Below are 14,356 nucleotides of genomic sequence, written 5' to 3'. Positions count from 1 at the left end.
TTTTTTCCAGTAGTCATGTACGGATATGAGAGTTGGACCATAAAGAAGGCTGAGTGCCAAAGAATTGATACTTTTGAACTGTGGTGTTGGAGAAGACTCTTAAGAGGCCCTTGGACAGCTAGGAGATCCAACCAGTCAATCCTAAAGGAAATCAGTCCTGAATATTCACTGGAAGGACTGATGCTGAAGCTGAAGCTCCAGTACTTTGGCCACCATATGTGAAGAGCTGACTCATTGGAAAAGACCCTGATGATGGAAAAGATTGAAGGCAGGAGAAGGGGACAATAGAGGCTGAGATGGTTGCATGGCATCACCAACTCAGTGACATGAGTTTGAGCAAGCCTTGGGAAATGGTGAAGGACAGGGAAGCCTGGTGTGCTGCAATCCATAGGGTTGCAAAGAGTAAGACAAGACTGAGTGACTGAACAACAACTGTCCATAAGGCTCCCAGTCCAACTTCCTAGAGTTGCTACACTGGCTATCTATCCTTAGTATGATTTCATGGTTCCCAAGATAAAACAGGGGCTTAAAACTTAAATGACCATACCTGGTGTTAAGTATGTAAATCCATCCCATAACTGTGGGAAGTTTTATTCCTTGGCTGAATTTTTGTGTGTTTCTCTGTCTTAGCTTTGAGTAACTTTAAAGGAAAATTCATATTTATGGCCAGGGTCAGATCAGGTATTATTAATTGGCCAGGTGTGATGATCCTACCTGGTAATATCAAGAGTAGCTTGACCAGGTAAAATAAATTTTCTAAAGGTCATCCAATTAGAGCCTGTAGTGGAGAAATTCACCAAGGTAATCTAGAAGTACTAGACACCTAGCATAGGATCATGTCCATGAAAGAAAACATTTGATTTATATTCAGAGGTCCAAGAATTCAAGAAAATATTATAAATGATTATGCAAATCAGGTCCAACATCATGGGTAAGTTGTCTACTTCTCATCCTTGCCTCGTCTTCTTCTCATGTTGTCCTTGTCTAAGTGTAGTTTTCCCTATTGCAGTGTCATTTTAAGGTGAGTTTGAGGTCAGCAGTCCTCTCTATAGACTAACTGGGGCCTTTGGAAGTTGAAATTAATCCAAGAGTCAATTTCCCTTCACTTTCACTGTACGTGAGCTAGTTAAGAATACCTGATAAAGGTTCTTCCATCAAGGTTGGACAGAGTCCTTTAAATTCTGTCTTTTCCAGTATACATAATCCGCTGGTTGCAGGTCATGGGGCATCTGATCTTCATCTAAAGATTACTGAGATAAGCTTCAGAAACAAAAAATATCTTTTAATAATTCAATAAACTTTACATTAATATAGCATAACAGCAAGGAACTCTCTGGGAAGTGAGTCAGTATATACAGAATTCCATTAGCAAAACTAAAATTTTACACTCATTGAAAAATAATATTTTTCCCTCTAAAATTACCCTCATTTCTACCAAATATATCCAAGTAGACTAATTTGTTTTCAAAATAAGTCTGATCTCAAAGAACTTGAGATCCTAAGTGATCAGGGCAAAGAAACAGAGGAAAATGATAGAATGGTAAAAACTAGAGAGCTCTTCAAGAAAATTACAGATACCAAGGGAACATTTCATGCAAAGATGGGCACAATAAAGGATAGAAAATGGTATGGACCTAACAGAAGCAGAAGATATTAAGAAGAGGTGACAAGAATGCACAGAAGAACTATACAAAACAGATATTAATGACCCAGATAATCATGATGGTGTGATCACTCACCTAGAGCCAGACATCCTGGAATGCAAAGTCAAGTGGGCCTTAGGAAGCATCTCTATGAACAAAGCTAGTGGAGGTGATGGAATTCAAGCTGAGCTATTTCAAATCCTGAAAGATGATGATGTGAAAGTGCTACAATAAATATGCCAGAAAATCTGGAAAACTCAGCAGTGGCCACAGGACTGGAAAAAGTCAGTTTTCATTCCAATCCAAAAGAAAGACAATGTCAAAGAATGCCCAGACTACCACACAATTGCACTTATCTCAAAAGCTAGCAAAGTAATGCTCAAAATTCTTGAAGCCAGGCTTCAATAGTACATGAATTGTGAACTTCCAGATGTTGAAGCTGGATTTATAAAAGGCAGAGGAACCAGAGATCAAATTGCCAACAACCATCGGATCATTGAAAAAGCAAGAGAGTTTCAGAAAAACATTTATTTCTGCTTCATTGACTATGCCAAAGGCTTTGACTGTGTGGATCACAACAATTATGGAACATTGTTGAGAGATGGGAATACCAGACCACCTGACCTGCCTCCTGAGAAATCTGTATGCAGGTCAAGAAGCATCAGTTAGAACTGGACATGGAATGAGTGACTGGTTCCAAATTGGGAAAGGATTTGGATATACAGTCAAGGTTGTATATTGTCACCCTGCTTATTTTGCTTATATACTGAGTACATCATAAGAAATGCTGGGCTGGATGAAGCACAAGCTGGAATCAAGATTGCCGGGAGAAATATCAATAACCTCAGATATGCAGATGACACCACCCTTATGGCAGAAAGTGAAGAGGAACTAAAGAGCCTCTTGATGAAAGTGAAAGAGGAGAGTGAAAAAGTTGCCTTAAAACTCAATATTCAGAAAGCTAAGATCATGGCATCTGGCCCAATCACTTCATGGCAAATAGATGGGGAAATAATGGGAACAGTGAGAGACTTTATTTTTTGGTCTCCAAAATCACTGCAGATGGTGACAGCAGCCATGAAATTAAAAGATGCTTGCTCCTTGGCAGAAAAGTTATGACCTAACTAGACAGCATATTAAAAAGCAGAGACATTACTTTGTCAACAAAGGTCCATCTAGTCAAAGCTATGATTTTTCCAATAGTCATGTATGGATGTTAGAGTTGGACTGTAAAGAAAGCTGAGCACCGAAGAATTGATGCTTTTGAACTGTGGTGTTGGAGAAGACATTTGAGATTCCCTTGGACAGTTAGTAGATCAAAGCAGTCAGTCCTAAAGGAAATCAGTCCTGAATATTCATTGGAAGGACTGATGCTGAAACTGAAACTCCAATACTTTGGCCACCTGATGATGCAAAGAGCTGACTCATTGGAAAAGACCCTGATGCTGGGAAAGATTGAAAGCTGGAGGAGAAGGGGACGACAGAGGGTGAGATGGTTGGATGGCATCACTGACTCAATGGACATGAGTTTGAGTAAACTCCAGGAGTTGGTGATGGACAGGGAGGCCTGGCGTGCTACAGGCCATGGGATCTCAAAGAGTCAGAAACAACTGAGTAACTGGACTGAACTGAACTAAAGAGCATCATCGGTGAGCTCAAGCCTGGCTTCCCTGGCTTGGGTCGTACTCTGTTGCTCAGCATGTCAAGTGCCATGTCAAGGGCCAACCTCTCTGGGGTCTTTCTGTGTTGTTCAGCTGCTGGTGCTGGCATGTGGGGGAAAAACGGTTACAGTGATAACTCAGCAGTATCCCCTTTCCTCCATGGCTGCCTGGTTTACCTCCACAAGCATTTCCCACCATGATTACCTCCCTCACATCCCCTCAGGCTGTCTCCCCACAGTCAACAGTAGACTTTGCCCTGGAGTTGATCTCAAATCCCTACACTTCACCTCCCAGCCGCTGCACTTTCTAGGGGATTTGTGTCCCTGTCTGGAGTGTGTTCGACTGAGGCAAGGATTGTCTCTGTGATTCTTATTCCATTCAGACTGTCACACATCAGCTGCTTCACTCCCCAACACCCTCAAGTGCTTCTCTGTCCCAAACAATTGCTCTGTTGTGGGGATCTGACCCCTGCTTCAGTTTCCCCACCCCCTGGGTGCAAGTCCAGTCCTCCTCATTCTCCTCTTTATTCCACTCCTTGCTTCATCCTACTAAGTTTTGCGTGGGTCTATATTTTCTTTTCCAGTGGTCATGTATTGCTGCCCACTGTTAGCTGGTGTTCTGCAAGACCTTCTGTGTCTAAACGTGTATTTCTGATGTATCTGTGGAGAGAGATGTACTCCATGTCTACCTACTCCTCCACCATCTTCAGCCCAAAAAATTGGTTTATTTTTGAATATTAAAATATCCATTCTCACACAGTAGCATAATTTTTAAGAAGGAAGGGTTCATTTTCTTTCTTTTTTTAAATTTTATTTTTAATTGGAGGATAATTGCTTTACATGTTGTGTTGGTTTCTGCCACACAAAAACATGAATCAGCCGTAAGTACAGATATTTCCTCTCCCTCTTAAGCCTCCCTAGAATAATGGTTCAATGTTTAGACTTCCAAATCTACAGGGGTAGAAAATTTATGATAGTAAAAAGTACATTTTAAACAAACTTTTTTTTTTTTTTTTTGCTATACTGGGTCTTTGCGGTTGTTTATGGACTTTTTCTAGTTGCAGTGAATGGGGTTACTCTTCATTGTGGTGTGTGGGTGTCTCATTGTTGCAGAGCATGGCTTCTCTTGTTGCAGAGCATGGGTTCTAGAGTGTATGGGCTTCGATAGCTGCAGCATGTGGGCTCAAGGGTCCTAGAGCACAGGCCCAGTAGCTACCTAGTTGCCACATGACATATGGAATTTTCCCCAACCAGGGATTGAATTTGTGTCCCCTGCATTAGAAGGAGGATTCTAACCACTCAACCCCAGGGAATTCTGTAATCAGGCTTTTATTAAATGTATATGAATATGTTAATGGTTTTAAAAGAAATTTTCCTCATAAAACTTAGTTGAAGTATTTATATCAATTTTTCAAATTAGCACAATATTAGACCCACATCCTGACAGTGCTGGTGTTGAGCAAAAGAATAAAAGCACAATGTAAGAGTGATTAGTTCAGTTTTATTTGGGGTTATGTACTGTAGCCCCTCATGGATTACAGCCTTGTTTTGGCGAAGAGGCTCCACTATGAGTCATGCTGTGCAAGGCCATTCAAGATGGATGGGCCATAGAGTTCCAATAAAACATGATCCTCTGGAGGAGGGAATGGCTAACCACTACAGTATTGTTGCTGCAAGAACTCCATGAACAGTATGAAAAGACAAAAAGATATGACATTGAAAGACAAGCCCTTGTAGGTTGGAAGGTTTCCAATATGCTACTGGGGAAGAGTGGAGGGCAATTACTAATAGCCCCAAAAGAATGAAATGGCTGGGCCAAAGTAGAAATGATTCTCAGTTGTTGATATGTTTGGTGGTGAAAGTAAAGTCTGATGCTGCAAGGAACAGTATTGCATAGGAACCTGGAATGTTAAGTCAACTAATCACAGTAAATTGGATGTAGTCAAGAAGGAGATATCAAGAGTGAACATTGACATCTTAGGAATCAGTGAACTAAAATGGATGGGAATGGGCAAATTTAAAGCCATTATATCTACTCCCTTAGAAGAAATGGAGTAGCCCTCATAGTCAACAACAGAGTCTAAAATGCAGTACCTGGGTAAAATCTTAAAAACAACAAAATGATCTTGGTTCATTTCTAACCAAGGCAAACCATTCAACACCACAAAGATCAAGATAGTGCTCCAACCACTGATGCCAAAGAAGCTTAAGTTGACCCTTTCTATGAAGACCTACAGCACCTACTAGAACTAACACCAAAGAAGATGTCCTTTTCATCATAGAGTATTAGAGTGCAAAAGTTGGAAGTCAAAGATACCTGGAGTAACAGGAAAGTTTGGCATTGGAGTACAAAATGAAGTAGGGCAAAGTCTAACAGATTTTTCAAAAGAACACATTGGTCATACCAAACAACTTTTTCTAACAACACAAGAGATGATTTTACATACGAACATCACCAAATGGTCAATACTGAAATCAGATTGATTATATTCTTTGCATTTGAAGATGGAGAAGCTCTTATCAAGACCAGGAGCTGACTGTGGCTTAGACCACCAACTCCTTATTGAAAAATTCAGAGAAACACAAATTAAATAAAGTAGGGAAAACCACTATGCCATTCTGGTATGACCTAAATCAAATCCCTTCTGATTATACAGTAGAGGCGATGAATAGATTTAAGGGATTAGATATGGTAGACAGAGTGACTGAAGAACTATGGACCAGGGTTTATAACACCGTACAGGAAGCAGTGACCAAAACTATCTGCAAGAAGAAATTCAAGAAGGCAAAGTGGCAAAGTTGTCTGAAGAGGCTTGACACATAGCTGAGGAAAGAAGAGTAGCAAAAAGCAAGGGAGAAAGGGAAATATATATCCAACTGAGTGCAGAGTTCTGGAGAATAGCAAGGATAAGGAGGCCCTCTTCAATGAATAAAGCAAAGAAATAAAGGAGAACAATAAAATGGGAGACCAGAGATCTCTTCAAGAAAATTAGAGAGAGCAAGGGAATATTTCATGCATGGATGGGCACGATAAAGGACAAAAATGGTAAAGACCTAACAGAGGCAGAAGAGATTAAAAAGAGGTGGCAAGAATAGAAGGAAGAACTATACAAAATAGGTCTTACTGATCAGGATAACCAAGATGGTGTGGTTACTCACCTAGAGCCAGACATCCTGGAGTGTGAAGTCAAGTGGGCCTTAGAAAGTATTATTACAAACAAAGCTGGTAGAGATGATGGAATGCCTGCTGAGCCACTTCAAATCCTAAAAGATGATGCTGTTAAAGTGCTACACTCAATATATCAGCAAATTTGGAAAACTCAGCAGTGGCCACAGGACAAGAAAATATCGGTTTTCATTCCAAGACCAAAGAAGGGCAGTGTCAAATAATGTTCAGACTACTGTACAATTGCATTCATTTTGCATGCTGGTAAAGTTATACCCAAAATCCTGCAAGCTAGACTTCAACAATACATGAACCAAGAACTTTCAGATAGATGTACAAGCTGAATTTAGAAAAGGCCAGAAATTAAAACGCCAACATTCGCTGGATCATAGAGAAAGCAAGGGAAGTACAGAAAAACACCTACTTCTGCTTCATTGATTATGTGAAAGCTTTTGACTGTGTAGATCACAACAAATGTGGAAAATATTTATTTATTTATTTATTACTGAAGGATAATTGCTTTACATATTTTTGCTGTTTTCTGTCAAACCTCAACATGAATTAGCCATAGGTATACATATATCCCCTCCCTTTTGAACCTGCCTCCCATCTCCCTCCCCATCCCATCCCTCCAGGCTGACAGAGAGCCACTGTTTCAGTTTCCTGAGCCATACAGCAAATTTCCATTGGCTATCTATTTTACATATGGTAGTGTAAGTTTCCTTGTTACTCTTTCCATACATTTCACCCTCTCCTCCCCTCTCCCCATGTCCATAAGTCTATTCTCTATGACTGTTTCTCCATTGTTGCCCTGTAAATAAATTCTTCAGTAACATTTTTCTAGATTCTGTATATATTCATTAGAATAAGGTATTTATCTATCTTTCTGACTCACTTCACTCTGGTTCTAGGTTCATCCACTTCATTAGAACTGACTCAACTGTGTTCCTTTATATGGCTGAGTAATATTCCATTGTGTAGATGTACCACAACTTATCCATCCATTCATCTCTTGATGGATATCTAGGCTGCTTCCATGTTTTAACTATTGTAAACAGTACTGCAACGAACAATGGAATACATGTGTCTCTTTCAATTTTGGTTTCCTCAGGGTATATGCCTAGGAGTGGGATTGCTGGGTCATATGGTGGTCCTATTCCTTGTTTTTTAAGGAATCTCCATACCATCCTCCATAGTGACTGTATCAATTTATATTCCCACCAACAGTGCAAGAATGTTCCCCTCTCTCCACACCCCCTCCAGCATTCACCGTCTGTAGACCCTTTGATGAGGGCCACTCTGATCAGTGTGAGGTGATATCTCACCGTAGTTTTGATTTGCATTTCTCCAACAATGAGTGATGTCAAGTATCCTTTCATGTGCCCATTAGCCATCTGCATGTCTTCTCTGGAGAAATGTCCATCTAGATCTTTTTCCCACTTCTTGATTGGGTTGCTCATTTTTCTGGTATTGAGCTGCTTGTATATTTTGGAAATTAATCCTTTGTCAGTTGTTTCATTTGCTATTATTTTCTCCCATTCTGAGGGTTGTCTTTTCACCTTGTTTATAGTTTCCTTTGCTGTGCAAAAGCTTTTAAGTTTAATCAGGTCCCACTTGTTTACTTTTGTTTTTATTTCCATTACTGTAGGACGTGGGTCATAGAGGATCTTGCTTTGATTTATGTCATTGAGTGCTCTGCCTGTGCTTTCCTCTAAGTTTTGTAGCTTCTGGTCTTACATTTAGGTCGTGAATCCATTTTGAGTTTATCTCTGTGTATGGTGTTAGGAAGTCTTCTCATTTTATTCTTTTACATGTAGCTGTCCAGTTTTCCCAGCACCGTTTATTGAAGAGGCTGTCTTTGCCCCATTCTATATTCTTGCTCTTTTGTCAAAAATAAGGTACCTATAGGTGCATGGATTTATTTCTGGGCTTTTTATCTTGTTCTATTGGTCTGTATTTCTGTTTTTGTGCTAAACCATGCTGTCTTGATGACTGTAGCTTTGCAATATAATCCGAGGTCAGGAAGATTGATTCCTCCAGCTCCATTCTTCTTTCTCAAGACTGCTTTGGCTACTCGGGGTCTTTTGTGTTTCCATATGAATTGCGAATTTGTTCTAGTTCTGTGAAAAATGCCATTAGTAATTTGATGGGGATCACATTAAATCTGTAGATTGCATTTGGTAGTATAGTCATTTTCTCAATATTGATTTTTCCTACCCAGGAACATGGAATATCTCTACATCTGTTTATGTCCTCTTTGATTTATTTCATTTGTGTCTTATAATTTTCTGTGAACAGTACTTTTGTCTCCTTAGGTAAGTTTATCCTTAGATATTTAATTCTTTTTGTTGCAATGGTGAACATGATTGATTCCTTAATTTCTCTTTCTGATATTTCATTGTTAGTATATAGAAATGCAAGTGATTTCTTTGTATTGATTTTGTATCCTGCAACTTTGAAAAATTAACAGATTAGTTCGAGTAATTTTCTGATACTATCTTTAGGGTTTTCTATGTACAGTATCATGTCATCTACAAACAGTGAGGGCTTAATTTCTTTTCCAATCTGGATTCCTTTTAGTTCTTTTTCTTCTCTGATTGCTGTAACTAGGACTTCCAGAATTATGTTGAATAGTAGTGGTAAAGGTTGACACCTTTGTTTTGTTCCTGATCTTAGGGGGAATGCTTTCAGTTTTTCACCATTGAGAATAAAGTTTGCTGTAGGCGTATCATTTATGGCCTTTAATATGTAAGTTCCTTCTATGCCCATTTTTTGAAGAGTTTTCATCATAAATGGGTGCTGAATCTTGTCAAAGGCTTTTTCCTGCATCTATTGAGATGACCATATGGGTTTTATCTTTCAATTTGTTAATATGGTATATCACATTGATTGATTTCCATATATTGAAGAATCCTTGCATCCCTAGAATAAGCCCAGGGATGATGGCTTGATCATGGTTTATGAGCTTTTTGATGTGTTGCTGGATTCTATTTCCTAAAATTTTCTTGAGGATTTTTGCATCTATGTTCATCAGTGATATTTGTCTATAGTTTTCTTTTGTGTGTTGTCTTTGTCTGGTTTTGGTACCAGGGTGATGGTGGCCTCATAGAATGAGTTTGGAAGTATTCCTTCCTCTGCAATTTTTTGAAAAAGTTTTAGAAGGATAGGCATTATCTCTTCTCTAAATGTTTGATAGAATTCTCCTGTGAAGCCGTCTGGTCCTGGGCTTTTGTTTTTGGGAGATTTTTTTATCACAGCTTCAATTCCAGTGCTTGTAATAGGGTTGCTCATAATTTCTATTTCTTCCTGGTTTAGTCTTGGAAGATTGGAATTTTCTAAGAATCTGTCCATTTCTTCCAGGTTATCTATTTTATTGCCATAAGTTGTTCATAATGGTCTCACAATCCTCTGTTTCTGCATTGTCTGTTGTAACCTCTCCTTTTTCATTTCTAATTTTGGTGATTTGATTCTCCTCTCTTTTTTTCTTGATGAGTCTGGCTAGAGGCTTGTCAATTTTGTTTATCTTCTCAAAGAACCAGCTTTTAGTTTTATTAATCTTTACTATTGTTTCTTTCATTTCTTTTTCATTTATTTCTGCTTGGATATTTATGATTTCGTTCCTTCTATGAATTTTTAGGTTTTTTTGTTCTTTTTTTCAGTTGTTTTAGGTGTAATGTTAGAATGTCTATTCGATGTTTTTCTTGTTTCTTGAGGTAGGATTCTATTGCTATAAACTTTCCTCTTAGGACTGCATTTGCTGCATCCCATAGGTTTTGAGTTGTTGCGTTTTAATTGTCGTGTGTTTCTATAAACCTTTTGATTTCTTCGGTAACATGTTGGTTATTTAGAAATGTGTGGTTTAATCTCCATGTGTTTGTATTTCTTACAGTTCTTTTATTTTCTGTTAATTGATATCTAGTCTCATAGCGTTGTAGTTGGAGAAGATGTTTGATATGATTTCAATTTTCTTAAATTTACTGAGGTTTGATTTGTGACCCAAGATGTGGTCTGTCCTGGAGAATGTTCATGTGCACTTGAGAAGAAGGTGTATTCTTCTGCATTTGGATGGAATGTCCTGAAGATATCAATGAGATCCCTCTCATCTAGTGTACCATTTAAGACGTGTTTCATTATTAATTTTCTGTTTTGATGATCTGTTCTTTGGTGTGAGTAGGGTGTTAAAGTCTCTTACTATTATTGTGTTACTGTCAGTTTCTCCTTTTAAGTCTGTTAGTGTTTGTCTTATGCACTGAGGTGCTAGTATGTTGGGCGCATAGACATTTACAATTGTTATGTCTTCCTCTTGGATTGATCTCTTGATCATTATGTAGTGTCCTTTCTTATTACTTGTAAACTTTATTTTAAGGTCTATTTTGTCTGATATGAGGATTGCTACTCCAACTTTCTTTTGCTTCCCATTTGCATGGAATATATTTTTCCATCCTCTCATTTTCAGTCTGTATGTGTCTTGAGGTCTAATGTGGGTTTCTTATAGACACCATATATATGGGTCTTATTTTTGTATCCATTCAGCCAGTCTGTGTCTTTTGGTTGGAACATTTAATCCATTTCCATTTAAAGTATAATTATTGATATATATGTTCCTATTGCCATTTTATAATTGCTTGGGTTTGATTTTGCAGATCTTTTTTTTCTTCTGTTGTATTTCTTGACTATAGAAGTCTGTTTAACATTTATTGTGAAGCTCGTTGGGTGGTACTGAATTGTCTTAACTTTTGCTTGTATGAAGAGCTTTTAATTTCTCCATCAATTTTGAATGAGATCCTTGCTGGAGACAGTAATCTTGCTTGTAGATTTTTCCCTTTCCATACTTTAAATATATCCTGCCATTCCCTTCTGCCCTGCAGAGTTTCTGCTGAAAGATCAGCTGTTAAGCACATGGGATTTCCCTTATATGTTACCTGTTGCTTCTCCCTTGATTCTTTTAATATTCTTTCTTTGTGTTTAGTTTTGGTAGTTTGATTAGTATGTGTTTTGGTATGTTTCTCTTTGGGTTTATCCTGTATGGGACTCTTTGTGCCTCTTGGACTTGATTGACTGTTTCCTTTTCCATGTTGGGGAAATTTTCAACTATAATCTCCAAAAATGTTCTCATACCCTTTCTTTTTCTCTCCTTCTTCAGAGACCCCTATAATTCAAATGTTGGTCTCTGAGACTGTCCTCAGCTCTTCATTCTTTTTACTTTATTCTGCTCTTCAGAACTTATTTCCACCCTTTCATCCTCCAGCTCATTGATTTGTTCTTCTGCTTCAGATATTCTGCTATTGATTCCTTCTAGAGTATTTTTAATTTTGGTAATTGTTTATCTTTGTATGTTTATTCTTAATTCTTCTAGGTCTTTGTTAACTGATTCTTGCCTTTTTCCATTTTGTTTTCAAGGATTTTGATCATGTTTACTATCGTTATTCTGAATTATTTTTCAGGTAATTTCCCCATTTCCTCTTTTTATTTGAACTTCTGTGTTTCTAGTTTGTTCCTTCATTTGGCAGTATTTCTCTGCCTTTCTTTTTTTTTAAGTTATTGTGTTTGAGGTCTCCTTTCCCCAGGCTTCAAGGAAACTTGAATTATTTCCTTGGAGGAGGTTTAATTCTTTTTCCTTTTAGTTTCCACCCTCCTAAGGTTGGTCCAGTGGTTTGTGCGAGTTTCACATAGAGTGAGATTTGTGCTGAGTTTTTGTTTTTTTCCTCTGATGGGCAAGGCTGAGTGAGGTGGTAATCCTGTCTTCTGATGACTGTGTTTGTATTTTTGTTTTGCTTGTTGTTTAGATGAGGCATCCTGCACAGGGTGCTACTGGTGGTTGGGTGATACTGGGTCTTGTATTCAAGTGGTTTCCTTTGTGTGAGTTCTCACTATTTGATATTCGCTAGGTTTCAGTTCAGTCGCTCAATTGTGTCCGACTCTGCGACTCTGGAAATCAAGGTTCTTGGAGTCAGTGCTCCTACTCCAAAGGCTCAGTGCTTGATCTTTGGTCAGGAACAAAGATTCCACCAGTGTTTTTTTTATGGCATTAAGTGAGATTTAAACCAATATCCAAAAACGAGTAACCAAAGATAAACCCCAGACCAATGACAGTTACAAAATCAGGCAAATAATAATTAAAATAATGGAATATACACATATACATATACACCCATGAACAAAGTGAAAACAGTCCAACAAAAATAAAGTACAGCAGATTGATCTGGCAAAAGAAGGAAATCAAAAATTATATTCACCAATTAAGAACAAAATTAACTTAAGAATAAATTGGAAGACAAAACTAAAGCAAGGTGCCAAGTGGGGAATAAAGCAATGAAAACAGAACTAAAATATATGTTGAGAGGAAAGGAAAGAAAGGAAGAATAGATAAGCAAAGTTATATAGAGGTAGATGAAGAAGGTTTATATACATTAAAGATTAACTGCAAGGGGAAAATAACAGTAGGAAAGGCAAATAAAGGAATAAATGTAGAAAAATATGTTTAAAACATTAAAAATGTAAAAAACAGAAAAAGAACAAAAAAAGGGAGAAAAAAAGGAAAACTCCACAGAGTTGCAAAAGGCCAATGTAGAGGCAGAGGTTTAAAACAACAATAGAAAATGTGACTGAATATACAGATATACATATACAACCACAAGCAAAATCAAAACAGTTCAACAAAAATAAAGTACAATAGATTGACCCAGTGAACAAAGGAAATAAAAATTTATATCTACCAGAACAAAACTAATTAAAGCACAAACTGGAAAACAAAACTAAAACAAGGTGTCAAATGGGGAATAAAACAATGAAAATAAAACTAACAAATATGTTGAGAGGAAAGGAGAGAAAGGAAAGAAAGAAAGAATAAATATGCAAAGTTAAATGGAGGCAGATAAAGAAGATTTATATACATTAAAGATTAACCGCAAGGGGAAAAGAACAGCAGGAAAAGCAAACAAAGGAATAAATGTAAAAAAATAAATAATAGGTTTAAAAAATTAAAATTAAAAAAAGTAGAAAAATTCACAGAACTGCAAAGGCCCAGTGTAGAGACAGTGATTTATGACAACAATAAAAAATATGACTGAGGGAAAAAAAAAGCTCAAAAGCTTAATTGGGTTTCTTAGTACCAATAAAATCGACAACTACAACAGAGCGGGGGGAAAGGGGGAAAAAATCCAAAAGGAACTACAGAACAAGTCAAACATAAAAATAATAAATGTTTTTCTTGAGTCACAGCTGTCAGAGTCCTTTCCTGTGCTGGGAATCACATCCACCTTACCTCCCTAGGATGTCCTCCAACACTGCTGATCTCTGGACCCGCTGTGGGGGCTACTCAGATTCTAATCTGACCCTACTCCTGTGTATTCTTGCCTCCAGTGTCCACAGCTATCAGAGCTAGTGCATTTTCTTTTGTGGGTGCTCTCAATGCCTTTTATATATTCTATAGACACAGAGTCTGCTTAGTTGATCATGTCGATTTAATCTGCATCTTTTACAGCTGGTGGGAAGATTTGGGATCTTCTTCCTTAGCCACACTGCCCCTGGGTTTCAATTGTGGCTTTATTTCCATCTCTACATGTGGGCTGTCCACTGGGGTTTAGCTCCTGAGGCTGCCCTAGAGGGCTTGGGTTTGCCCCTGTGAGGGCCAGATGTGGATGTGGTGCAGCTGCTTGGGTCACAGGGGTTCTGGCAGCACCGGGTACTCAGGGGTTTGGCAGCTAGGATAGTTGGAAGTATAGTGCTCTAGGAGGGTATGGAAACCAGTCTTGGCTTCAAATATTCTGGCTTGGAGAAGCTCTTCTCTGACAAAGAACCCTGGCAGGCCACAGGGTCGCAAAGAGTCAGACATGACCGAAGTGACTCTGAACGCATAAATGCAAGACTTTTTTGCCTGTGGCAGCT

Source organism: Moschus berezovskii, chromosome X, assembly GCF_049115385.1.
Source record: "Moschus berezovskii isolate FMDL1 chromosome X, NW_MosBer_1.0, whole genome shotgun sequence".
Lineage (NCBI taxonomy): Eukaryota > Metazoa > Chordata > Mammalia > Artiodactyla > Moschidae > Moschus > Moschus berezovskii.
The sequence above is the reverse complement of the archived record's forward strand: the minus strand, read 5'-3'. Positions refer to the sequence as shown.